Raw genomic sequence first — 27,418 nt, 5'->3', positions numbered from 1 at the left:
GTGTGTGTGTGTGTGTGTTTGGTTTTTGGTTTTTTTTTTGAGACAGGGTTTCTCTGTATAGCCCTGGCTGTCCTAGAACTCATTCTGTAGACCAGGCTGGCCTCTAACTCAGAAATCTGCCTGCCTCTGCCTCCCAAGTGTTGGGATTAAAGGCGTGCGCTGCCTGGCTCTAGCATTATAGTCTTTTTTTTTTTTTAAGATTTATTTATTTATTATATGTAAGTACACTGTAACTATCCTCAGACACACCAGAAGAGGGCATCCGATCTCATTACAGATGGTTGTGAGCCACCATGTGGTTGCTGGGAATTGAACTCAGGACCTCTGGAAGAGCAGTCGGTGCTCTTAACCGCTGAGCCATTTCTCCAGCCCCCCCCCTTTTTTTTAAGATTTATTTATTTATTATATGTAAGTACACTGTAGCTGTCTTCAGACACCCCAGAAGAGGGCATCAAATCTCATTATGAATGGTTGTGAGCCACCATGTGGTTGCTGGGAATTGAATTCAGGACCTCCGGAAGAGCAGTCAGTGCTCTTAACTGCTGAGCCATCTCTCCAACCCCTAGCATTATAGTCTTACATCGGCAACTTCAGAAGGTGTGAGAGTGTGTTCTGATCTTTAACCCTACTGATGCAGTCTCTCTCTCTCTCTCTCTCTCTCTCTCTCTCTCTCTCTCTCTCTCTCTGTGTGTGTGTGTGTGTGTGTGTGTGTGTGTGTGTGATTGCTGCACTGCACACTGAAGGCTAATTGGCCCTCAAGCCTCTGGACAACTCTCCTTTTTTGGCTCCTTATCTTGTAGGGAGCTGTGGGATTATGGATGTGTTCTGTTTCAGCTGGATTCTTGTGTGGGTTCCAGGGATCGAACTCAGGCTTCACGGCTTTCCCAGCAGAGCCATCTCCCGGACCTAACTGAAGAAATGTTCAATAGAGCAATAGTTTGAAGTGTATAACATCGGAATCATCATTTCCCATCTTAAACCAGGGGAAACAGTACATTTGGGGGGTGGTTCTGAGCCTTGAGTGTGCTGGGTAAGTGCCTAAAACTCCAGCCCGAGGAAAGCTCATAAAGGAGGCTGAAACATCTGCTGTTGGCTTTACTCAGACAACAATCATTGGTGGAAATGACAGAGGAGAAATTGGGGTCCCTTTTGGGGGATCTTAGTTCATGACATATATATATATATATAAAGAATTGACGCAGACACTCAAGGATAATTTTACTTGAGTTCAAGTTAAACATGCACAGCAGGTAAGCTGCGAGTCAAGAGAAGGAGAATACAGAACTCAAGAGGAAGCAAGAGGAAAAAGCCATGTGCTCAGACACACGGTGAACAAGCCAGCACACGGGAGGGAAGGATGCTGGAGAGAAGAAAATCCAAAGTATCAGAGAAAGGCAGAGAAAGGAAAAAGGGGAAGTTGTGTCTTTGACTCAAGCCTCAGAAAGATGGGAAGACCCAGCCACCCCTCACCCCTCATGGTGACTGTTAGGGACCACCCGGGAGGGTGTGATCGCTCAGAGGGAAAGTATAGTATCTCATGGAAAGGAAACCTATTCTGCCTCGCTCTTTGGCATGCCTGAAGGTGAGCCTGCTTTCCCAGGCTAGAGACTCTGATCTCCTGACCACAAGAAATGCTTCCTTAATGGTCCTTTGTAGTGAGTATTTTGGTTTATTTTAAACCCCAGTTATGTTCTGTGAATATGCTTTCATTTCAATCCCAGGTGTGGGCTGTGTGGCTGCTTCAGACTGTCCCCAGCAGCTAACTGATTTGTCGCACGCTCCGGCAGGGGTGTGATTCTGCCAGCTGAAGATGGTTTATGTTTGGAATCCTGGGAGATCCGTGAAAAGATTCGGAAATGGCAGAGCCCAGAGAGGCTGTGGCGTTTGCTGTTTTCCTGCTTTCGTTGCTTTCACTGCATTTTCTGGTCCCTGGTTGGAGAGATATCCTGACCATGAAGACTGGACTTGCCCCTAGAGACTCGACACCCCTAATCAGCAGGAAGTACTCTAAAGAGGCATAACACCCCTTTTCTCTCTCACCATTCTCGCCTACCTAGTGTTGGGGGCTTGAAAGGGATTGGGGTAGGAAGGGTGGTGGATATAAGAACCCAATAAAGTAGCCAAAAAGTAAGGTTACAGTCTTTATTGTTACTTTAACAGAAACAGAGGCCATGAGCTCACACACTTGCCTAAAATAGTCATCTTACATGGAAAGCAAAGGGGGTGGTGACCAGGTGACCTCGTGAGTTATTTCCAGACCAGTATTACAGTAGTGAGTGAGTACTTCCCAAAATAGAAACATTTAAATAAGCATCTGTTCTAACCCCAAGTCCGTCAAACCTATCATTGAAAAAACTTTAAGTCTATTATCTCTTTAGAGGTAAAAATCTCTCCATCTATTTTCTATCATTTTGCCAAGAATAGCAAGAAAGCTTGGTCAGAGGGTCTCAGGCTTGGCAGAAGTTGCTAAGTAACAAATTGTGTGGGTGAAGTTAGTGAGTGAGAGGTCGGCATTTGGGACTGCAGAGGACTAGCCCGCCATGTGAAGCAGGGCATTAGGGACCAAGGAGAAGACATGTTGGAGCTGTAGCTCCTGGCTGCATGTTTGCCTGGTGGGCACGAGGTCCTGCACTAAGTGCCTCTGTCTCTGTCTCTGTCTCTGTCTCTGTCTCTGTCTCTCTCTCTCTCACACACACACACCACTGGACTGAGGCAGTGAGGAAAGGAGAGGAGAGCTTTTTAGAAACCCAGTATTGCCAGAGGAAAGCAGCGTCATTACGCTGGCACGGCCCAGACCTGAGGAAAGCAGCGTCGTTACGCTGACACAGCCCAGGCCTGCTGTCTCTCTGAAGCTTTAGGTTGTACCCTGCCTGTCTTCATGAGAATTGCTCCTGTGCTGTCCTCATATGTGAGCCAAGGACAAGATACACAGTTTTCCGCTTTCTGAATCCCTCTGCTGATAGAAGTGAGTGAGTGTCTGGGTTCAGTCAGGTGAACTACTGTAGAGAGCCTTACTGAGGTGCCATGCCACCTGGCAGGAACTTGACATGACCAATGTGAAGTTCCTCTCCCAGCCTTTGAGTGGGAACTCCTGTGTCAGCCATAATCCCCTCCACCTAGGGTAGAGTACTCAGACAAAGGTGAAGCCCACTGTTCTTCAAGGACCTGCAGTTTCCTGAGAAACACTCACCACCTGTGGAGCAACTGAACTGATTTTGCTGAGAAGCTTCCAGCCCTTTCCCCCTGCCTATATATATTGGGTGTTCTCCATTAAACTTTGAGACCTTGAATAGCAGGTGTTATCTTGGTCTCCTCTTTTTGCTGCCTTCCCTTACATCCCCAGCTTCCCTTCCAGGTAACATGTTCAATGTAACTGCGGGCAGTTACAGATTACTTACCTTGACACTTTAAATTAGAGGTGAATTCTTTATCCTTTGAAGAATGGCAGACAGATTTTTATCTCACACATAAATCTCTGTGAGGATCCAGGGCTAGGATGGATAATCTGACACAGGTCAGGGAGGGGCAAGAGGAGAAATATAGCCCAGGTATTCACTGTCACTACTTTTAAAATGAATGAATAGGTCAGGGGCCTCAAGATGGCTCAGCAGATAAAGGCACCTCCCACCAACCGAGCCTGATGACCTGAGTTTCATCTCTAGGGCCCATAAAGTGGAAGAAAAGAACTTTCTCCTGCACACCATTTCCAACTTTCACACACACACACACACACACACAAAATGAATTAGTTAAGTAATAAACAAGTTGTAATTAGAATATAAATGATGACAGACCTAAAGCTAATAAGACACTTAGTACATAACAGTGGATTTACTGGTGAAACCCCAGGGCATTCATTTCATAATGAAAGTGTCATCAAACACAAGAACATCTTTCTTAAGATGAGGAGCTCTTATTATAGGTTAAAGAAAATGAATCAAATTATAGCCGACAATATTAAATAATTTCTGAAAAGCTTTAGCCAAACAATAAGAATGGAAAAGAATTGTGTGCTACAGAAAATTAACCAGGCAATGGCAAGTCATTCTTGTTTTTGGAGGACACGACGGCTGTCCTGACTGCAGTGGGAATGTTCCCCATAGGCTCAGATATTTGAACACTTGGTCCAGAGTTGCCGGTGTGCTTTGGGGAGTTTAGGAAGAGCGGTTTCGCTGGAGAAAGTGTATCACTGGGGGCTGGCTTTGAGTACTTATAGTCGTGCCCTACTTCCTGATCATTATCTCTAGTGCCTGTTTCCTGGAAAGGATGTGAGCTCTCAGCTTCCTCCATCTGCTTCCATGCCTGCTGCTTGCAGCCACGCTTCCCAGTCATGACAGACTCTGACTGTCTGGAAAAAATAAGCCCAAGTAACCCTTCCTTCTATGTGTTGCCTTGGTCACGGTGTTTCATCACAGCAACGGAAAATATACTGTTGCCCCGTGTGATGGCTATCCTTGATTGTCAGCTTGACTATATCTGGAATAAACTACAATCCAGAAATGGAGGGCACGCCGGTGAGAGATTTTTGCTTAATGTGAAGTAGAAAGATCAGCTTTGAATCTGGATCTTTGAGGTAGACAGATACACCTTTAATCTCGATTTTTTGACCTAGGAAAAGCACATCTTTAATCTCTTTCTTGTAACGGTAGGACATAATTTTAATCTTGGCCACGCCTTCTGCTGGAAGCCTATATAAGACCTAAAGAAGGAAGCTGGTGTTCTTTGCCTGCTCGCCCTCACCTGACTAGCATATTCTTCACTCCCCTGGCACTGGAGCCTAGTTGGGATTCCAGCATGTCCAGAAGACCAGCTGAGACACCCAGCCTTGTGGAACTGAGCAACTACTAGATTCTTGGACATTCCATTCACAGCTAGCTGTTGTTGGATTAGCTGGATTGCAGCCTGCAAGTCATTTCATTTCAACAAAACCCATGTACATATATTTATGTGTGTATATGGGTATGAGTATGCATTTGTATATGTGTATATGTATATATCTATGACTATGTGGTAGTTTAAATATGTATGGCCCAAAGAGTGGCACTATTAAGAGATGTGGCCTTATTGGAGTAGGTGTGGCCTTGTTGGAAGAAGAGTGTCATTGTGGGGGTGGGCAATGAGATCTTCCTCTTAGCCATGTGGAAGCCAGTCTTCTAGTGGCCTTCAGATAAAGACATTAAACTATCAGCTCCTCCTGCACCATGCCTGCCTGGATGCTGCCATGCCTGCCTTGATGATAATGGACTGAACTTCTAAACCTGTACACCAGACCTAATCCAATGTTGTCCTTATAAGAGTTGCCTTGGCCGGGCAGTGGTGGTGCATGCCTTTAATCCCAGCACTTGGGAGGCAAAGGCAGAGGGATTTCTGAGTTCGAGGCCAGCCTCGTCTACAGAGTGAGTTCCAGGACAGCCAGGACTACACAGAGAAACCCTGTTTCAAACAAACAAACAAACAAACAAACAAACAAACAAACAAACAAAAAAGCAGTAACCACATGGTGGCTCACAACCATCCATAATGAGATCTGACGCCCTCGTCTAGCATGTCTGACAGCTACAGTGTACTTACATGTAATAAAAAACAAACAAACAAACAAAAAAAGAGTTGCCTTGGTCATGGTGCTTGTTCACAGCAGTAAAACCCTAAGACTAGATATCTAGATAGATAGATAGATAGATAGATAGATAGATAGATAGATAGATAGATAGATAGAGTGACTCTAGAGAACTCTAATACATCCCAGAAATAACAAATGGATCTGTAAGCACATGTTGCTAACCCAGGTGTGGAGTTAAGTGTGTCAGTCTTCAAGCAGTTCCATCTAGCTTGCTTTGTTTGTTTCTTTTCTTTTTTAAACAGATTCTCTCATTTCCTTGAACCTTGCCAATTAGGCCAGGCTAAAGAGCCTGCGAGCTCCAGGGATCTGCTTGTCTCCACTTCCTCAGAGCTGGGATCATAAGCAGGAGCCATCAGACTCAGTTTCTCTCCATAGTCTCTGGCAGTCAAACCCAGGTCCTTGTTCTTGTAAGACAAGCACTAAGCTGAGTCCCCAGCCCTATGGCTCCCCAAACTGTAAGAACTAACAACTGTTAGAAGACCGCGTGGCAGAGTATTCATTTTAGTGCCAGTAGCTAAAATGTTAGAAATCAATAGTTAGGACTTCTAGGACTGGCCAAGCCAGCTCCATCAGTCTACAGGGTCTCAAGGGCAGGACTGAGGATTAGACAAACATTATAACATGACTCCAGCCAGTGCTGGAGCTGCTTTAATTTTTCCCAGCCAGCTTTTATAGCATCCTAGGTACTAGCAGAGAATAGGGCGGGTTCTTACAGCAAAGACGAAGTGATTAAACAAGGCAATGAACAAGGAGATCACTCAAGGTAGGGATCAAACAAAGCAATAAACAAAGTCCCCAAGTCACCGGGTCTGGGGCCTTATCAGGCTTACCAAGACAAAGGGACAGTCACACATTCCTTGGCTGTGTTCACCTTGATCCCAGCACTAGCCCAAAAGTGAATACTCTTATCTGAGCCTACTTCCTTGACCCCAGTGACAGGCACAATAATAGGTACAAAAGCTCTCCCCACAGGACCAGCGTGACTAAGTTGGGGTGTTCCCCTGCTACTATGGAAATCAAAGAAAAAGCAGAAAGGAAAATGAATTAAAGTCCACCAAATACTTTTAGCAAAACTAGGAGACAGATGTACAATCCCTCCCCCCACATGGTCATGGCCAGCCACTGCTTCTCTACTCTCTCTCTGCCTTCATACTGGTGTGTGTCTGGTTCCTCAGGGGGAAGGGATGCCCCGGCATGGGCACCCCTTCCCCCCGCACCGCTCCAGAACCTATTCACTAACCTCTTTCTCTTTTTATGATCACAACAATAACAAAAGGGGCTCTTTGTGGATATATTGAGCATAGTATCACCAAGATATATTTTGTTCTGTTGATTTCACTGTGCATTGCTGGAGAGAAATTATTTCCTATTCTTTGTGTGTGTGGTGCACTTGCTAAGCAGAGGTTTGGCCAGTGAACTAGGCCCTATATTTTCCTAAAGCTCCAATTAAAGATGGAGAATGTGTCCCACAGGCTCAGCTATTTTAACACTGGTTGGTGGTGCTGTTTGGGGAGGTTTAGGGGAGCAGAATGCCCATGTGTCCAGACCTTGATTGTGTCTTTGGAAGGGGCAAAGAGGAACCAAGATGAGCACGTGCGGTGCGGTGGAGAGTGAGGAGACACAAGTGGCAGGATCTCAGGCGGCTGTCACATTCAGTTTGACCCGTCAGTAAGACTTCAGAAGACAGGATCCAGGGAAGTAAGCAGGGAGACCTAAGATGATTGTCCACATTCACACGGACTGTCCAATCCCTTGGTTCTACAGGCCCTGTGAAAACCTTCCCCAATATGAAATCAATCCAACAAAGCGAGGGAAGAAATTTTAAATTGAACTGGTTACCTGAATGAGACTGTATGAACTAATAAGAATGTGTGTGTTCATGTGTGTGTGTGTGTGTGTGTGTGTGTGTGTGTACACGCCCCTGCTTAAGTCAGTCATGGGATACTTGGGGGGAAAGGCTGTTTGCTGGCACATCTGACCAATTCCTTGCACAGGAACTCAGCCGGGGAAGAAGTTTATATTTCTGTCTGAGCTCTGTCAGGAGGAGCACTGTGGCTTTTGTCACAAGTCAGCACACACTGTTGAAGGAATATATGTCCTATAATTTGTTTTATACAATTACAGATAGCATATGCACGCATGTTTTGAAAGGACATATAGATAATTGGTCAAACTAAGCACTATTGATTGATTCTAGAGACTACAACTATAACTTTGGAATGTGGTACCACATCTCAAGAAAAAATCCTAGAGAGTACAACTATAACTTTGGAATGTGATACCACATCTCAAGAAAAAAAAAATCGCTGGGCGGTGGTAGCGTATGCCTATAATCCCAAAACTCTGGGAGGCAGAGGCAGGTGGATTTCTGAGTTCAAGACCAGCTTGGTCTACAGAATGAGTTCCAGGACAGCCAGGGCTATACAGAGAAACCCTGTCTCAGAAAAAAAACAAATCCAAAAAAGAAAAACAAAAACAAAAAAAAATCAAGGTGGAATTAAAAACATTTCGTGATAAAATCAGAGATTTACATGGAAAACATTTCTGGTAAAATAGAAGAAATATATAGAAAAACATGTTAAAATTGAAGATTATCATGAAAAATAATGCAGATAAAATGGTAGACATAAAAATTACTAAATTAATTGAAAGAGGAATTGCAAACATTTTCTGACAAAACTGAAGATTTACATGAAAAAATATTCTGTTAGTCTGTGTCTTTTTACTGGGGAATTGAGTTCATTGATGTTAAGAAGATATTGTGGTTATCTTCTTTTGGGTTTGTTGGAAGAAGATTACTTTCTTACTTTTTCTAGGGTATGTTTCCCTCCTTGTGTTGTCGTTTTCCATCTATTATCCTTTGTAGGGCTGGATTTGTGGGAAGATATTGTGTAAGTGTGTATAATTTTCCATGAAATAGCAATTTTAACAATTTTTCTATATATTTCTTGAATTTTATCAGAAATATTTTCCATGTAAATCTTCAATTTTACCTGAAAATGTTTATAATTCCACTTTCAATCAACTTAGAATTATTTTTATGCCTAGCATTTTATCTGTATAATTTTCCATGTAAATCTTCAACTTTATCAGAAAATATTTATAATTCCAATTTCAATCAAATTAGTAATACTTTTATGCCTATCATTATTATATCTATATAAAATTTTCCATGATAATCTTCAATTTTAACATGTTTTCTTTTTTTTACAATTTTATCAGAAATATTTTCAACATAAATCTTCAATTCTATCATAAAAATGTTTCCACTTCCTTTTTTCAATTAATTTGGCAATATTTTTTATGTCTACCGCTTTACTCTTCAATTTTCCATGAAAATTATCAGTTTTGCCCCAGAGTCCAGTAGTCAAAGCCAGTTGTCAACCCAGTCCTGTCCTGCACTCGCCTGCCTCTTCCTTTTTTGCTTTCAATATGATAGATGCTGCTGTGTCCTTCGCCAAGGACTTCTTGGCGGTGGAGTAGCTGCGGTCATCTCCAAGACTGTGGTAGCCCCCACTGAGCGGGTCAAGCTGCTGCTGCAGGTGCAACATGCCAGCAAGCAAACCACGGCAGATAAGCGCTACAAGGGCACGATAGGCTGCGGGGTTCATATCCCCAAGGAACAGGGAGTCCTGTTCTTCTGGCGTGGTAACCGGGCCAGTGTCATCAGCCCACCTAGGCTCTCAACTTTGCCTTCAAAGACAAATATGAGCTGATCTTTCTGGGTGGTGTGGACAAAGGACCCAGTTTTGGCACTACTTTGCAGGGAACCTGGCATCAAGTGGTGCCGCTGGGGCCACATCCTTGAGCTTTGTGTACCCTCTTGATTTTGCCTGTATCTATCCAGCAGCTGATGTGGGCAAAGCTGGAGCGGAAAGGGAATTCAAAGGCCTCGGTGACTGCCTGGTTAAGATCTACAAATCTGATGGGAGGAAGGGCCTGCACCAAGGCTTTAATATGTCAGTACAAGGCATTATCACCTACTGAGTGGCCTACTTTGGTATCTGTGACACTGCAAAGGGAATGCTCCCAGATCCCAAGAACACTCACATCTTCATCAGCTGGATGATTGCACAGTCTGCCACTGCTGTCGCTGGCCTGACTTCCTATCCCTTTGACACGGTTCGCCGTCAAATGATGATGCAGTCAGGACGCAAAGGAACTGATATCATGTACACAGGCATACTTGACTGCTGGCGGAAGCTAGCTCGCGATGAAGGAAGCAAGGCTTTTTTCAAGGGTGCATGATCCAACGTGCTCAGGGGCATGGGTGGTGCCTTTGTGCTTGTCTTGTACAATAAGATCAAGAAGTACACATAATTATGTCCTAGGTGTTCTCCCCGAGAACAGGCATGTTGTATACTATACCATATCCTGAACACTCTGGACAGATTCTCTGGCCTTGTCTGTTTTATCAGGGGCAACTATTTACCAGTTGATCAGTGGGAAGCAATAATATTCATCTGACTAGTTTTCTCTTAAAGCCTTTTCCATAATGACAATAATGATGGGACTCAATTATATTTTTTATTTCAGTCACTCCTGATAATAAAAAAAAATGAAGAAATAAAAATATCCGAAACCAAAAAAAGAAAATAGTCAATTTTAACATGTTTTTCTATATATCTCTTCTATTTTATCAGAATTATTTTCCATGTAAATCTTCAATTTTATCATAAAATGTTTTACTTCCTTTTTCAATAAAAGAACATTCTTTTCAAAAGAAGAAGAAGAAAAAGAAGAAGAGGAAGAAGAAAAAGAAGAAGAAAAAGAAGAAGAAGAAGAGGAAGAAGAAGAAGAGGAGGAGGAGGAGGAAGAAGAAGAGGAAGAGGAGGAGGAGGAGGAAGAGGAAGAAAAATCAATAATTTAAAAGCACAGTGCTTGGCCAGGCAGTGGTGGCACTCTCCTTTTAATCACAGCACTCTGGAGGCAGAGGCAGGCAGATCTCTGAGTTCGAGGCCAGCCTGGTCTACAGAGTTTCAGAACAGCCAGAGCTTTGCAGAGAAACCCTATCTTGAAAAACCAAGTAGCAGGCAGGGGGAGAACAGTGCCTGACATGTTGAGAGTTGTCTGTGGTACTGAAGGCTCTGTCCTCTACAGGTTGCCTGAAGAAGTACATGAGATGAGCATGACTCTGAGTCCTCATCTGCTGGCCAGCTCCCAGTTGTGCCCCTCCTACCCTGCCCCCGGAAGGCCCACAGTGGGGCTATTCCAGCCAGCTGTTAAAACAGAATCTAGATGTTCTTCAGTCACGAATGAAACGCCCATACTCCTTTGTTACTCAACTGTGGTAAAAAAAAAAAAATACAACGTTGAGGAGTGATTATTCATCCATACTTAAGACTTGGCCCACCTGTTGAATGACTAAGCGACAGTGATGACGGGCTGTAAACCTGACTCACTGTGGACTGCGAAGGACTTTGGACTCTGTGCAGGCCACAGCAGAGTAATGAAGGGGGTGGAAGATAACTATGTAACTTCTTGAAATGTAAGAAAATGAGAGAATTTAACAACATGGCTGTCACTTTTCCAGTATTGCCCATTCACGGTTAGCATTTCCTGAACTTACTGACAATCTCTTTTTTAAAAATCAAAATGTGCCACATGTCTTTGTGATACTGTCTGAGAATAAATTTAATTGTAAAAATAAATCAAGGCTAACTGCCATTTTTAGAAGGAAAAAGAAAGATGTTTTAGGTGTTCCTGGTTAAGTAATTATGACATATTATTGACAATTCTAAAACTATGAAAATTTTAATAACGTTGGCAAGGTTGGTAAATATATTACAAAACTGACAAAAATGATTTTTTGACTTGCAATAAAAACTCTTAAGTCAATACAAACATCCATAACTTTTAAGTCTTCCATAAGTTGATTTAATATTATTTTAGTTGATGCTAAATTCTTAGCATTCAGATGCTTCACTATTAATCAAGTTAAAGGCATATCCATTTCCTTGGATATAAACTCAGCATGTCTATGAGAACGTTCACTGTGCTCTCCAGGTTGCTTTCTCCTGCTTCCTGGATGCTGAACGTCTACATGATCACGGCTCAGAGTCCTTGCCCCGCCCTGGCTTTGTACCCACGTGTATGCAGGTGAGCAGCTCTCCCGCTCTGGCCGGCCAGGCTGCAGACTGGCTGGATCTTTCCATGAGAATCGCTCCCCAGGTGCATCAAACTCGGAGTGTCTAAAAGTGAGCTCACCACTGAACCCTCAAAACTGTTTCTTTGCCAGAGTTCATTCATTATCACTTACTTAGTCGACCAGGAAGCAAGACAAACCCTGGGCTATTGTCTCTCTGCCTGAAACCCAAGCAGTGCAAAAGTCTCCAGTTTGTATCAGGATCTAGACGGCTCTTTGCCACAATGTTTCAATTACTTTTTAAATTATTCTGCTTTTGCCCAATCTTTCCCGCCTCTGCTCTCATTCATAGTGCAACCAAGATGATGAACTACTGAACACTCAAGCCTAGAAGGAAATTAGCAATTTAGGTAGTGCTAAACTTTGAGCTATGGAAAACCATGGATTCAAATAACACTATGACGGCTTCTGATGCTTTGAAGTTTGTGTGTGTGTGTGTGTGTGTGTATTCATACACACACATCATATACATATGCATATATGAAAAGGTTTACAATCTGTAAATAGACCTTTATAAGGTTATCTCAGACTGACAAATGCCTGACACATAAATGCCAGTTTGCCTGGTTGTCTCACTCAATAGTTCTTCCACCATCCTACTGAATGTGGGACTCCCCATTTTATAACTCCTGAGATACTCGGTTCTGTGGGAGCAGCCACTCCATAAAGAGAAGAGCGCCCCCTACAGTTGGCAACAGGGTAATGCCGATCGTACAGCTGTCTATGTACTGGAACCGCCTCAGCCATTGAACCCGATTCCATTTCCTGTCACACCAAGGACAGTTGGAATCTGTCCCCTCCTCGCACTTAAAGAACACTTGTATGATTTTCTCTGGCCACTTGGGCCTCTGTAACTGTTTAGGGTTCCCCTTGATATCCCAGGAACTCCACACACCTCACAGCTGCTGCTGCTACCTCAGAGACCATGTAATCCACGGGGATCCATGGCTTATCCATGGACTCTGAAGAGAGCGCGGTGGTGACAGAGGCTTGAAATGGGGTTGTAAGTGAGGGTGCAGCAAAGCCACCAACCTGGACTACTACTTGGGTAGAATGAAAAGTTTGTTTTTAATTAGACACTGCCAGGCTGTCTCTGGTCACGGTGGGAGTTGGGCAGAGAACAGCTGGCCATGGTGGGAGAAGTCTTGTCAGTTTTAGGGGAACAGGAGGAGCGGTCAAGGCCAGAACAGCCTACTATTTAGCATGGGGGCTTTGATCTGTAGCAGGCTGTTCGGAAACCAGGTAGTTGGCAATACTGGGGCTGGGGCTGGGGGGGGGGGGGGACATAGTGTCTTTCCTGAAAAACAAAAACCCACCTTACAAGATTCTGGGGAATTATGGATAAGGCTTCTGTTTACCCAAGAACAATCTTTCAGTTTATCTGGTCAGAGTCCTTCTGTTTAGGACATTGTCACCAGCTTGGCCGAGTTGGGGACTCACTTTGGACCTAATAGGGGTCAAGTGTGCAAAGCTTAAGTTAGGAGGAATTCTGGAGTTCTAATAGTATAATGACTATAGTTATGTGTTATATACTGAAAATTACTAAGGGGACAGAGGGTATTTTTTTCCATCACAAAATAAGAAGGCAGGTTGTTTGTTGGTATGTTAATTAGCTTGATTTAATCATTTCATGATGTGTATATATTAAAACATCCATAAATCTATCTAATTTTTATTTGTCTACCTGTTTATAATATAGGGGAAGGATAAAAAAAAGCAAAGGCTATATAAAGCATAACCACACATCACTTTTCCTTGAGAATACAGGTTAAAAATTGTTTTTTCAAGTAGGGAATCAAGAAACAGTCAACATAATTAAAAATACTGAATTAAAGAGAGAGAGAGAGAGAGAGAGTGTGTGTCATTCAATAGAGGATTTGATCTCAGAATTTGAGAATACTCCAGGCAGTACAGAAATGTGATTTAATGTCTTTAGAAACTGAAGATAGCAAAACCACAATCTTAATAGTCTGTTTTGGTAAGGAGAGATGAAAGGAAAATGGAGACTGTGAGAGGGGACAAAGAGAGGCTAAGGAGGGGTGAGAAAGAGGAAAAATGATACAACAGGATACAACAGGAGAGCAGAGAGGGATTCTGGGAGAAGGATGTGAGCCGGTGGGGGGGGCAGGGAGGGAGTCAAGCTAGAACCAAGTGTAATGACATATTTCTAAGAAAACACAGTGTTGAAACTCATGGCCCTGGATGGCAAGATGGCTCAGAGGGTAAAGGGACTTGGCCACAAGCTTTCTGACCTAAGGTGGATCCCTTGAACCCACAAGATGGAAGGAGAGAACTGACTCCTGCAAGTTCCCCTCCGACCTCCACCTACTGTATACTGTGATATACCTACACGCACGCACCAACACTAAATGCAATACAAAATCTTAAATAAATCCATCACTTCATAGTCTAACTTTAAAGATTTCTCTGTTATCTTTAATTATGTGTATATGGGTGTGGGTGAATATGCAGGTGAACACAATGTCCTTACACCTGTTTCCTGCTAGAGCTAGACAGAGTTACCGGAGATTGTGAGCCACCTGGCCTGGCTGCCGAGACCCTTTTTAAAGGTTTATTTTATGAGTACACTGTAGCTGTCTTCAGACACACCAGAAGAGGGCGTTGGATCCCATTACAGATGGTTGTGAGTCACCAGGTGGCTGCTGGGAACTGGACTCAGGATCTCTGGAAAAGCAATGAGTGCTCTTAACCACTGAGCCATCTCTCCAGCCCATGCACTTGTTCTTAACAGCTGAGCCATCTCCAGCCCATGCATTGTAACTTTTAAAAAGTAATTTTTAAACCAAGTTCCTTTAAAAAGGTAAACAAGCCAATAGCTCCAGGTCAGATGTTCAGGGTCTGATTTCCCAAGATTTCCCTAGGCATATCTACCTTTCCCATCCTTTGACAAGAGGAAGTGAAAACCCATTCACATGTTTCAGGCATGGGTTGGTCCTGGAATCTCCACTGATGTGTTAGATCCTGACGCTTCCATTAGGCTAGCTTTGCTGGTAGACAGATGGTCAAAACAAAGTCTCAAAGTGACATTCATTAGCCTAGCTTTAAGCCCTCAAATGGAATTTCTACAGTGGCCCACAGGGCACAGGGCAAGCTGATAATTCTGTTTCTTAGCCACGGACCTGATTAATCCAAGAATGTTTCCAATGCAATTCTTTAAGAAATTAGATTATTCATAATGATTAATTTGGCAGGAAAGACAGCCAGCTGCTCAAGAGAGCTCCCAAATTTCCTAACAAATTGAATAAGCACTAATTTGTTTGTTTGTTAATACAATTCTAGAATTAGCAAAACGGCCTGTATTTAAGCATGAGAATTCAAGATCAGAATGATTTCATAACAGGTTATCTCTGTGACAAGAGGAGCCAAATGGAAAACAACTGAAACAAAATATGTTGTTGAAAATAAGGGCTATCTGCCGGGCAGTGGTGGCGCACGCCTTTGATCCTAGCACTCAGGAGGCAGAGGCAGGTGGATTTCTGAGTTCTGAGGCCAGTCTGGTCTACAGAGTGAGTTCCAGGACAGCCAGGATGACACAGAGAAACCCTGTCTGGAAAAACCAAAAAAAGAAAAAGAAAAAAGAAAGAAAAGAAAGAATAGCTGAATACAGGACAGGGAAACTCTTAGAATGTTTTACTTAAGTGCGACAGTTTCATCCATGTACACAACATCGATCATATCCACGCCCCATTCCAAAATCACCCTCCCACACAGCCCCTTCCCACACAGCCCCTTCCCACTTCATGTCTTCTGGTTAATTGTTTTTTTCAGGACAGGTTTTCTCTGTGTAGTCCTAGCTGTCCTGGAACTCTCTATATGAGACCAGGCTGGCCTCAAACGCAGCTCCACCTGCCTCTACATCCCAAGTGCTTGGGCTAAAGGTGTACATCACCATACCTAGCTTGTCTTCTTTTTAAAAAATAATCTACTATATCTAATTAGCATCACTTGTGCACCCCATAGATATGAAGCCTATATCCACTTGAGATTGGGCAACCTACCAGCAGCCATACCCCTAAAAAAAGACTTCCCTTCTCTCAGAAGCCACCAGCTGTCAGCTCCTTAGTAAATGGTGGGACCTGGAGATTAAGGCTATTCTCAGCTATACTGCAAGTTTGAGGTCAGCCTGGGCTACATAAGACCCTGTCTAGAAGGAAGATAGGAAGGAAGGAAGGAAGGAAGGAAGGAAGGAAGGAAGGAAGGAAGGAAGGAAGGAAGGAAGGAAGGAAGGAAGGAAGGAAGGAAGCTGCAGTGTTTCAGGAACTCACTAGGTACTGGAAATGCAAATATTTCATTTCTATGGATTATTATATCATAGCTACTCAATCAAACTTTCTAGTATGAAACCTGGGAATCTGAGCTGTTTAAAGAGTTTTTATTTGTATTTATGAATACATGGGTGTGCCTGTAAGAGGTGCGTGCCCGCAGAGGGCAGCAGAGGTGTCAGACTCCTGGAACTTGAGTTGCCAGCCGTGGGTCACCCACTGGGGTTCCGGGAAGTCCGTTTACGTCCTCTACAGGTACAGTACGCGTCTCTAACTGCTGAGCCATCTCTCTCTGCAGCCTCAAGAAAGTGAGCTCCGTGAGATTCGGTCTGAAAGCAAAACAACAGAAAGCAAGAAGCAGAGGGAGTAAAGAGAAAAGGCTGAGGACACAGGCACGGGAGCCCACGTCCTCACTGACCATTGTCGGGGGATGGGGGGGGGCTGTGTGTTAGGACGCTCGCCCCTCTTCTCACTCTCTCTGCCTTTCTCTGCCTCTCCTACCCTCTTAACTCCCCTCCCCATGCCCTAAATAAACTCTATTCTATGCTATACCTGTTGTGTGTGTGTGTGGCCTCTCAGGAGGAAGGGATGCCTCTGCTTGGGCCCGCTGAGACACACCCCCTTCCCCCCCACACACCCATAGAACAAATTCTTACACCACTTTCTGCTTTTATGACCACAACACTGTGGAAGAGGTAGCTTTGTGCAACTCATTGTGTAGGACTTGCTCAGGTTTCTTCACTGGAAAGATCCCTGTGTTCTTCCTGTGGGTCTCGCTCGCTCTTCTGCCTAGCAAGAGCAGTTTCCAGCCCCACCCCACCAGGCTGGCAGCTGCATCCCCTCAAACGCTCTGGCTGCCTACAGCCTCAGCCTGGTTTGCCTGCGGGTCGCCTTTGCTCCAGGCCTCCCTCTGGTCCTCACGAGGTCCTTTAAGGCATTCTTAGCTTCCCTGAGCATCAGTCTCTGCTTTTGTTCATTTCTGTTACAGAGAACTTTCCAAACGGATGCCAGCCCTCTGTTTTCCTTGCCCTTCTTTGGACGGCCATCCACAGAGCCTCCCCTTTGTCTTCCGAGGAACCCCTCCTGATAAGCATCCTTCCTCCTGGTTTTTTTTTTGGGTTTTTTTTTTTTGTTTTTTTTTTTTTTTTTTTTGCGTCACTAGGTGCAAGAAGGAAACGGCAGCATCTAGAAGGACTGGAGGACTGATGCGCGTGTGGAGTTGAACATAATAGGAGGAAGCCATCTGCTGACCCCAAGCTCATCCTGTTCGCCAGACTGAGGAGACAGCCAGCAGCCTTTCACTTAGAACTAAAACACACCACGGAGCATTTCATACAGCTCAATTTTGCAAAGGCAGCGTAAATTCTGTGAGCACAGGCAGGAAGAGAAGTGTATTTTTATACACAGTGAGTCAATGCTATTTCCTAAGGCATTTTCAAGGGTTGTAAACCTCCCAAATCATCAGCAAATTTGACAGCAGCACATCAGTCACTAAAAAGTTTAGCCAAGGGGCTGGAGAGATGGTTCAGTGGTCAAAAGCACCAGATGCTTTTGCAGAGGACCCTGGTTCCAATTTTTTTTTTTTTTTTTTTGTAACTCTAGTCCTACAGAAATTGATGCCCTCTTCTGGTGGCACATAGACATACAAGCAGGCAAACACGACTGACTACACACACAAAATAAAAATATAAAAATACATATTTTATTAACTCCGCAACTAGTGAAGTCCATCACCGACTCCCACAATCACTACTCTAAGATATACTATTGCTAAGTGCCACAGGGTTTTCTGGTTTCATTTCTGTCACTGTGATAAAAGTACCCCAACGAAAACCACTTAAGGATGAAAGCATTTATTGGGTTTGCATTTCTGTGATACAGTAGCATTGGCACACCATGTTCATCTGTGTACCACGCAGTACAGGTGTGCTGGTGTGAGCAAGAAGGTCACCCGTATGCTCAGGTTTCTGAACGTTTGGCTTTCAGGTGCGGCACTGTTTGGGGAGGCTGAGGAGACACGGCCTGGCTGGAGGAAGTGCCTCAGTGAGGGTGGGTTTTGAGAGTATGGTCTCAGGTTCTCACTTTCTCTCCTCTGTGCTCCCACCACCGAGCCTCCATTTTAAGCCCTCGCCCCTCCAGAACTGTCAGACAGCACAAAGTCTTCTATAAGTTGCCTTTGGTCATGGTGTTTTATCCCAGTATCAGAAAACTAATACAGCAGGGAAGTCATAATGGCAAGCGCTCAAAGTGACTAATAAATTATGTCCACGGTCAAGAGTGTAGAGAAACCACCATGTCTGATGGTTCTCGGCTCAACTTCTCTACCTTACACACTTCAGGACCCATTACCAAGGGGATGGCGCCGCCCACAGTGAGCTGCGTTTCCTTATACCAATTAATTAAGACAGCCCCTCAGACACACACACAGGCCAACCTAAAGTGGACAGCTCTTCACTGAGACTCTCTTCCCAGCTAATTCCAGGTCGTATCAAGTTGACAATTAAAGCTAACTGGCTTAGGGGCCATAATAATACGGACTAGAATGTTTGTTGTCATCCCAGGCACACAGCCATAGATTTATACCATAACACATAAATATTGAAAATAGAAGTTATTAGAAAAATATAGCCGGGTAGTAGTGGTGCACATCTGTAATCCCAGCACTTGGGAGGCAGAGGCAGGTGGATTTCTGAGTTCGAGGCCAGCCTGGTTTACAGAGTGAGTTCCAGGACAGTCAGGCCTACACAGAGAAACCTTGTCTTGGAAAACCAAAACAAAAAACAAAAAAAGAAAGAAAGAAAAAAGAAAAATATAATGCTCCCTAGTAACAATGCCTACCACTCAGTAAACTCAAAGGGGAAAAAGTGAAACTATTTATTGCTGCTGTCTTAGTACCCAGCTCATCTACCGTTCCTAGTCCTCTCTGCGTCTCCCTGACCGTGACCCCGTGACCTTTCTCCCCACTCTCCCCCATTCGCAATGGATCCTGCCAGAAAAGATTAAAATTTGATTTAATGCATACGTTAATTTGCTTGAGTTAATCCTTGGCAATGTATAAACACGTCAAGCTGCCACGTTACACAGCACAAGTACATATAACTTTTATTTGCCAATTAAAAGTAATCACACTAGGCATGATGGCACATGCTCTAATGCCAGCACTGGAGAAGGCAGTGTCTGGAGAATCAGGAGTTCAAGGTTATCCTCAGCTACATAAGGAATTTTAGGCCAGCCTGGGCCACAGGAGACTCTGTCTCGAAAGAAAAATAAAATAAAAATAAAATAATATCTTTAGAAGCTAAACATGGGTCTAGATAGATGGCTCGATGATTAAGGGCTAAGTACTAAGTGCTCTTCCAGAGAAGTAGACTTTAATTCCCAGAACCCCCGGGGCAGCTCAGAAACATCTCCAACTCCAGCTCTAAAGGATCTGACGCCCTCTCCTGGTTTCCATAGGCACTAAGAACACCAAGTGGTGCACAGACATACATACAGGCTAAATACCCTGAGACACAAAATAAAATTAAAAAACAGAGAGCAGTGAGTCGCACCCTTGTCTTTGCCGCCTTCTTTTCCCTCCCAGGCTGAACTGAAATATCAGGCTGCAGTCAGGACACCAACAGAGGACGGTAAATGAATCCACCAGGCAGGCCTTGAAAGTAATCCGTTTCCTTGTATGCCATGGGATGAGAATCCCTCCCTGTTTACCCTTCTGTGATCCATCGATCGATCTATCGATCGATCGCCCGGAGGAGGAGCTCGGGGAGGAAGGTGTGGTCCCCCCCCCCCACAGTCTCAGTTACATCACCCGCCACAGAGCACCCAGTGCAACCCAACCTTTCTCCAGCTCTCCTGGTGTGGAGGAAGCAGCAAAGCCACAACAGCTCACATCACAGCAGACAAGAAGACAGAGGTGATATGTCCTCAAAGGCTGCCCCAGAGGCCCACTCCACCTCCCAAAGGTTCCAGAACCTTCCAAAATAACCACCAGCTGCAGAGCATGCAAGACAGGAGCACATTCTAAACATTCCAGTTTGGACCACACCATCCAGTTCTGGCCACAAAAGGCCTAGGGCATCTCAAAATGCAAAATACATTCAGTCCTTCCCATACATCTTGTTTGTTGAGACAAGTCTTTCTCATATCACCTGGACTGGCCTTAAACTCACTTTGTAGACAAGGCTGACCTTGAATTCCTGATTTATTTATTTATTTATTTATTTAATTTATTTATTTGCCTCTACCTCCCCAGTGTTGAATTACAGGCATTTTGCCGCCATACTGACCTCAAGTCCCCATAGTTTAACAATGTCCACATTGTCCAAAAGTCATAAGTCTACAATCCCTACTGAGACTCAAGGCGATTGTTTAGCTGTTCTTGTCAGGTTTATGACTCAAAGTGATGTGAACATATACACACCCAGTAAACATTTCCACTTGGAAAAGGAGAGCCCAGACAGGAGGGGTGGGACCAAGACCTAGACCAGCACCCAGCACTAAAACCTGTAGCTTCATAGCCAGTAGCTGTGGTACGGGATAGCGCGGCGGGAGCCCTGCAGGTTCAGCACACCTGCCATTTGAAGCCTACATGGCCTCTCTCTTTGCCTGAAGCTTTTGATGGAGTTCGTTCCACATCAGTGGATACCCACCTTCTGGTGGTCTCTCCATTGAGGCTCCATCCTCATAGCCTCTGACGGGGCTGGCTGCCTCTGACGGGCTCGCTCGCCTTCGCCATGCTGTCACCAGGCTTGTGTACCCCATCCCCGTAGAAGCAGCTTCCTGCCGGAGCAGTAGCCAGGCCCTTGGACCACGGCTGTAGCAGTCTGACCGCCGAACAGCCGAACCCAGGAAATCGCTTTCATGTGTGTCCTTATATGAGCAGAGCACCCTGGAAACACTCTTTTCAGAGGAAAATATTTCAAATGAATTTGTAAAGTTTTTCTTTTTTCTTTTCCTTCATTTTTCTTTTTTTCTTTTTTTCTTTTTTTTGTTTTGTTTTTCAAGACAGGGTTTTTCTGTGTAGGTTGGCCTCGAACTCAGAAATCCACCGCCTCTGCCTCCCAAGTGCTGGGATTAAAGGCGGGCGCCACCACTGCCCGGCAAGTTTTTCTTTAAAGCTTTCATGCGAGCATTATTCCTGCCCTCCAAGCTTCCTGGGTTCCCTTTCCCCGGCATACCTTGCTGCTAGTCCCCTTTGATCTCCTAAAACAGTTTCGTTTCCTTTCCTATCTTATTGACATACATGATTTTGTGCATCCACACAAACGTAGGAACCACAAAACAGAATTATGTGGGACTTGGTCTGGTACTGCTGTGTTTTGAAATACTAAATTCTGGCCCCCAAGATCTGGCTGCCTTCCACACGCAGATCCTCACGTGTACCAAGCGATGCTGTGTAAACCTCGCTCCCCAATGCAAAGTTAATGGGTTAATAAAAGGCTAGAGCCAGTGACTGGGCAGGACAGAGGGAAAGGTAGGACTGGAGGATCAAGGGAGGGGTCTCACTGAGACCTGAGAAGAAGCAGAGGAGAAGGAGATGACGGGAGGAGGAGGCCTTCAGGAGCCGAGATAGACCAGAGCATGTGGCCAGGAGACATGCTCCATGAGGATAAACCTGAGGCTGTGTGTAACTTAGAAAAAAAACACACTACGGCCTTCCCGAGAGCTTCGCTAGTGCAGACCCGCTGCCGCTAGCCTCACTCCCAGTTCGCTCGCTCATTCCTCCAGGAAAGCTTAGCCAAGCAGCGACAATCACCCTCCCAACTACACCCCGCCCCAGCCTGCCCTCCTCGCCCCAGCCCCGATTTTCTCTCTTCCTCCAGCCCACCTTAGCTTCGTGGAAGACAAATACAGAAGAGCTTTATCGCTTTAAAACTAGCCAGACAACAAAATTGGCGGGGGAAGAATCTCCTGCCCTAACCTAATCAGCTATCTGCTGGTGGCGGAGGCCACTGGTTCTGGTGGCCCCAAGACCTTACATTGTTGTGCGTCCTTCTGGTTCCAAAGCCTGTTCCAAAGAGCTCCCTTCTCTCCCCACCAGCAAGAATTAAACAGCAAGTAACAAGGGGCATATGGCTGGCATTCAAGTTCGAATCAATCAAAACCTGCCCAATCCAGGCTTACGGCTTGTAAAGAAGAGACCGGGATTTCGTGTCTTTAATATGGGCTAGCTAGAATATATCATTTATTTTATAGAGATAAATATACAATATTTGTCTCTCTGAGGTAGACTCGCTTAATGTAATTATCTCCTGTTATAGCCATTCACCTTTGAAAGGCATGAAATGTTCCTCTAAAAAAAAAATCCCATTATGTACATAAACCACATTTTCCTTATCTGTTCCTGTGTTGTTGGACGCCTTGGTTGGTTTGTAGTTTAGCTGTTCTCAGTAGTTCTGCAGTAAGCTTTGGTGTGACATGTACGGGTTAGATACCAGGAGTTATACACCTGGGTCATCTTTATACATGTGACAAAGGACTAATACCTAGAATATACAAATGATTAAAAACCAAATGAGAAAACAACCCCATCAATAGAGTGAACCAAGCAGAGAGGTTTCAAAGGGTGAGATGCAAATGGCCGACGCCCATATGAAACAAGTTCAACTTAACCAGCCATGAGAAATATGCAAACTGAAACTACATTGTGATCCCATCTTTCCCCAGTCGGAGTGGCAGTCATGAAGGGGGAAAAAAAACCTAGAAATATTAGTGAGGGTATATGTCTCCATAAATATGATTTGGGGGTTTCTATCCCACCTTGGATAGTTTAGTTCCCAAATAAAAGACACAAAACTTTCGTATTTATAATAAGTCTTAAAGCGTTAGAGCTGGGCAGATATTAACCCCCTCTGGTATTTTGTCTACTTCCCTGTCAATAACCCTGAGAGATAACTTGTCACGTTCTGCCTGGGCTCCAGTTACTCCCACTGGCCGGCCCTCGTGGCCATGTGCTCATGATCCACCTACCCCATGGCACTTCCTTCCTCCTCCTGTCTCTCCTCATGGTTCCCCTCAGACCCTAAGACCACGAACCGCAGCCCCACCTACCTGTCTTCTCCCAGCTACAGTCTGTAGGCATCTTAGCTAATAGTTGTAAATTAAGAGACAAGTTTTCAACAACAAAAACTGGTATATGTGAGAATTCACTTGACTTGAGGCAACTAGACCTTGGGATACAGAATTTAACATTACAATGTATAGCCATGGACCAAACTTCAACAGCTATGGACAAGGGACAGCTGTAATAACAGCTTCCTACTGCTGGTGGGAAGATAAATTGGTCCAGCCAATGTGCCCAGTCACTATGGAACATCTCAAAAAAAGCAAAAGTTGAATTTCTTATTCTTTCGAGCCTGCAGTGAGTGGAGTCTGGCCTATTTCTATGGAGTCGCTTCTATTGCTCCAGTATATAGTATGCAGGTCTTTCACAAACATGCTTTCTTTCTTTGCAGACATAAGTGCAATCCTTTTCTTGCTGAGCTGAAATGCTTCACTGTTTGTTCCCAATTCTCACTGTAAGTCTGGCTAGTTGAAACAATAACCATGCTACAGCTTTGAAAGGGCCAGGATGATTTCAAAAAGGCACCAGCTTCAGGAATAGTCTGTAAGTCCCAGAAACTAAGTCATAAGACAGCAGCTTCTAGGCACCACTATAATATCCAGGACAAGATCATAAAACCTGCTCCCAAAGAACAGCCTGGGGATAACCACAAAAATGGAGAAATGTCTTATCTCAGAATAGGGAGGTATACTGGCTGGTTTTGTGTGTCAACTTGACACAGGCTGGAGTTATCACAGAGAAAGGAGCTTCAGTTGGGGAAGTGCCTCCAAGAGATCCAGTTGTAAGGCATTTTCTCAATTAGTGATTGAGGGGGCAGGGCCCCTTGTGGGTGGTGCCATCCCTGGGTTGGTGCTCTTGGGTTCTATAAGAGAGCAAGCTGAGCAAGCCAGGGGAAGCAAGCCAGTAAGTAACATCCCCCCCATGGTCTCTGCATCAGCTCCTGTTTCCTGACCTGCTTGAGTTCCAGTCCTGACTTCCTTTAGTGATGAACTGCAACGTGGACGTGTAAGCTGAATAAACCCTCTCCTCCCCAACTTGCTTCTTGGTCATGTTTGTGCAGGAATAGAAACCCTGACTAAGACAGGAGGTCTGTGCTGGGCTGCCCTGTCTCATTACACGGTTAAATGTTCATGACGTATGTTTTAGTCAGGGTTTCTATTCCTGCACAAACATTATGACCAAGAAGCAAGTTGGGGATGAAAGGGTTTATTGAGCTCCCACTTCCACGTTGCAGTTCATCACTAAAGGAAGTCAGGACTGGAACTCAAGCAGGTCAGGAAGCAGCAGCTGATGCAGAGGCCACGAAGGGATGTTTCTTACTGGCTTGCTTACCCTGGCTTGCTTAGCTTGCTCTCTTATAGAACCCAATACCACCAGCCCAGAGGTGGTACCACCCACAAGGGGCCCTTCCCCTTGATCACTAATTGAGAAAATGCCTCACAGTTGGATCTCATGGAGGCACTTCCCCAACTGAAACTCCTTTCTCTGTGATAACTCCAGCCTGTGTCAACTTGACACACAAAACCAGCCAGTACAATTGACCCCTTGTCAACTTGACACACAAAACACATCACTATTAAGCCTCAACCCTTACTTTCTTATTCATTCCCAAGACCTAAATTACTTTAAAAGTCCCACAGTCTTTACACATTAAAAGTTCAATCACTTCAAAATGTCCAATATCTTTACAATTCAAAGTCTTTTAAAAGTTCAAAGTCTCTCAACTGTGGGCTCCACTAAAATGCTTTCTTCCTTCAAGAGGGAAACATATCAGGGCACAGTCACAACCAAAAGCAAAACTCAAACTCCAATGGTTCAATGTCTGGGATCCAACTCACAATCTTCCAGGCTCCTCCAAGGGCGTGGGTCACTTCTCCAGCTCTGCCCTTTGTAGCACACAGCTTGTCTTCTAGGCTCCAGCTGCCTGTACTCCACTGCTGCTGCTGTTCTTCGTGGTCATCGCATGGTACTGGCATCTCCAAAACGCTGCTATCTTCCACTGTAATTAGGCTTTACCAATAGCCTCTCTTCATGGTGACAAGCCTCTGCTCCTATGCATGACCCCTTCAAGTCCTGGGCCATCAATTGCAACTGAGGCTGCACCTTCACCAATGGCCTTCCGTGGCCTCTCACTGTGCCAAGAGCCTCAGCTGCTCTCCATGAACCCTTCATGCCTTCAAAACCAGTACCATCTGGGTGACTCTTACACAGTACCAAGTTCAGCCACAGCACAAAATACAACTGTGGCTATCTCTGGAACACACTCTCTGTGCTCTCAGAAAACACTTCCAAGAAGATTTCATCTCAGTGATGCTGGTCTCTTCTTAATCACCACTAATTTCTTAGCTCCAGCTAACCAGCATCAATAGTCCCAGTAACACAAAGGTTTGCTTTAGTGGTTCTGGTATCTTGTTACTCACAGCTGATTCTTCAGCCCCAGCTAACCAAAACCACAGAATCTTCACAATCAAAACATGGCCACTGTAAGAGTCTTTAATGTTCCCTCTGAAATTTCACAAGCCAGGCCTCCATCTTTTGCACTGCTCTTAACATTGTCTTCCAAGCTCCTAGAGAACTTTCCACCGAACTCTTAATATTCTAATGGCTTTTCTAGCTCAAAGTTCCAAAGTCCTTCCACAGTCCTCCCCAAAACATGGTCAGGTTGTCACAGGAATACCCCACTACACTGGTACCAATTTGTCTTAGTCAGGGTTTCTATTCCTGCACAAACATCATGACCAAGAAGCAAGTTGGGGAGGAAAGGGTTTATTGAGCTTACACTTCCATGTTGCAGTTCATCACTAAAGGAAGTCAAGACTGGAACTCAAGCAAGGCTGGGAGCAGGAGCTGATGCAGAGGCCATGGAGGGATGTTTCTTACTGGCTTGCTCAGCCTGCTCTCTTATAGAACCCAAGACTACCAGCCCAGAGGTGGTACCACCCACAAGGGGCCCTCCCCCTTGATCACTAATTGAGAAAATTCCCCACAGCTGGATCTCATGGAGGCACTTCCCCAACTGAAACTCCTTTCTCTGTGATAACTCCAGCCTGTGTCAAGGTGACACACAAAACCAGCCAGTGCAATGTAGGAATGCAAACCACTGACCACCTGTGACTGCCTAGTACCCACCAATGAAATTTTAGATTGCCTAATCTAGAGAGCTCCTCCCCACCCCCCCTTCCCTATAACAAGGGCTGGATGTGATGTCTACAGTAGCCATTTTAGAGAATAGATGCCCCGCCCCCCCCATCCTGGTTGTTTCTGCAGAATAAACACTCTTTGCTTTTGCATACATCTGAGTCTGGGGCGGGGGGGGGGGGGGGGGGGGGGAAAGGGTGTCTTCCTTCAGCTTAAAGCTTGAGTGATGTGGCACTGTGAAAGCTCCAGTTAGATTGGCTCATTGTTCTTAAATTCAGCCTCACTCAAAATTCCAGGATAGGTGGGGCTGAAGAGATAGCTCAGTGGGTAAGAGCACTGACTATTCTTCCAAAGGTCCTGAGTTCAAATCCCAGCATGGTAGCTCACAACCGTCCATAAAGAGACCTGACGCCCTCTTCTGGTGCATCTGAACATAGCTACAGTGTACCCACATATAATAACCCTAACCCTGATTTATTTATATAAATCTTTTAAAATATTAAAAAAAATGTCCAGGACACAGCTAAAACAGAGGCAAGTTTTTTGTCAGACTGTGGAAGTGTAAGCTGAATAAACCCTTTCCTCCCCAACTTGCTTTTTGGTCATGATATTTGTGCAGGAATAGAAAACCTGACTAAGACAAATTGGTACCAGCATAGTGGGGTATTCCTGTGACAACCTGACCGTGTTTTGGGGAGGACTGTGGAAGGACTTTGGAACTTTGAGCTAGAAAAGCCATTAGAATATTAAGAGCTCGGTGGAAAGTTCTGTAGGAGCTTGGAAGACAATGTTAAGAGCAGTGCAGGTCTCTGTAGACCAGGCCTAGAGCCTCTAGACCACATCCCATTGAAATCACTTTTGTGCTCAGAACCTTATGAGGCCAGTCTTTCTATTTTCCTGTTGGCATTCTGGTCTTTTGAACATTCAATAGAACACCCACTAAACTCTATCTACACAGTAGGGCTTCTCTAGTTTACATTTCTAAACGCTTCCCTCAGATTGTTTACAGAGGCTGAAGAGCCATACGGTCAGGTTTGCTCACAACAACACAATTTCCTCTTAGCAAGTCTGTGTGTGTGTGTGTGTCTGTCTGTCTGTCTGTCTGTCTTTTCTTTCTTTCCTTTCCTTTCTTTCTTTCTCTTCTTCCTTCCTTCCTTCCTTTGTTGAGG

General features: G+C 44.6%; 1 long non-coding RNA gene and 1 pseudogene across 1 annotated transcript in view; one reads left to right on the top strand and one right to left on the bottom strand.

Annotated features, from left to right (window-relative positions):
• Positions 1-9,052: 9,052 nt before the first annotated feature.
• LOC127698093 (ADP/ATP translocase 2-like) lies at positions 9,053-9,992 on the top strand (annotated as a pseudogene).
• A 6,145-nt stretch (positions 9,993-16,137) lies between these two features.
• Positions 16,138-27,418, bottom strand: part of LOC127698094 (uncharacterized) — a 32,865-nt gene continuing 21,584 nt past the window's right edge. Inside the window, exon 3 of the long non-coding RNA XR_007980680.1 lies at positions 16,138-16,377. This is a non-coding gene — a long non-coding RNA (uncharacterized LOC127698094). The remainder of the gene's footprint in view (positions 16,378-27,418) is intronic.

This window comes from Apodemus sylvaticus, chromosome 13, assembly GCF_947179515.1.
Source record: "Apodemus sylvaticus chromosome 13, mApoSyl1.1, whole genome shotgun sequence".
Classification (NCBI taxonomy): Eukaryota; Metazoa; Chordata; class Mammalia; order Rodentia; family Muridae; genus Apodemus; species Apodemus sylvaticus.
The sequence above is the reverse complement of the archived record's forward strand: the minus strand, read 5'-3'. Positions and strand labels throughout refer to the sequence as shown.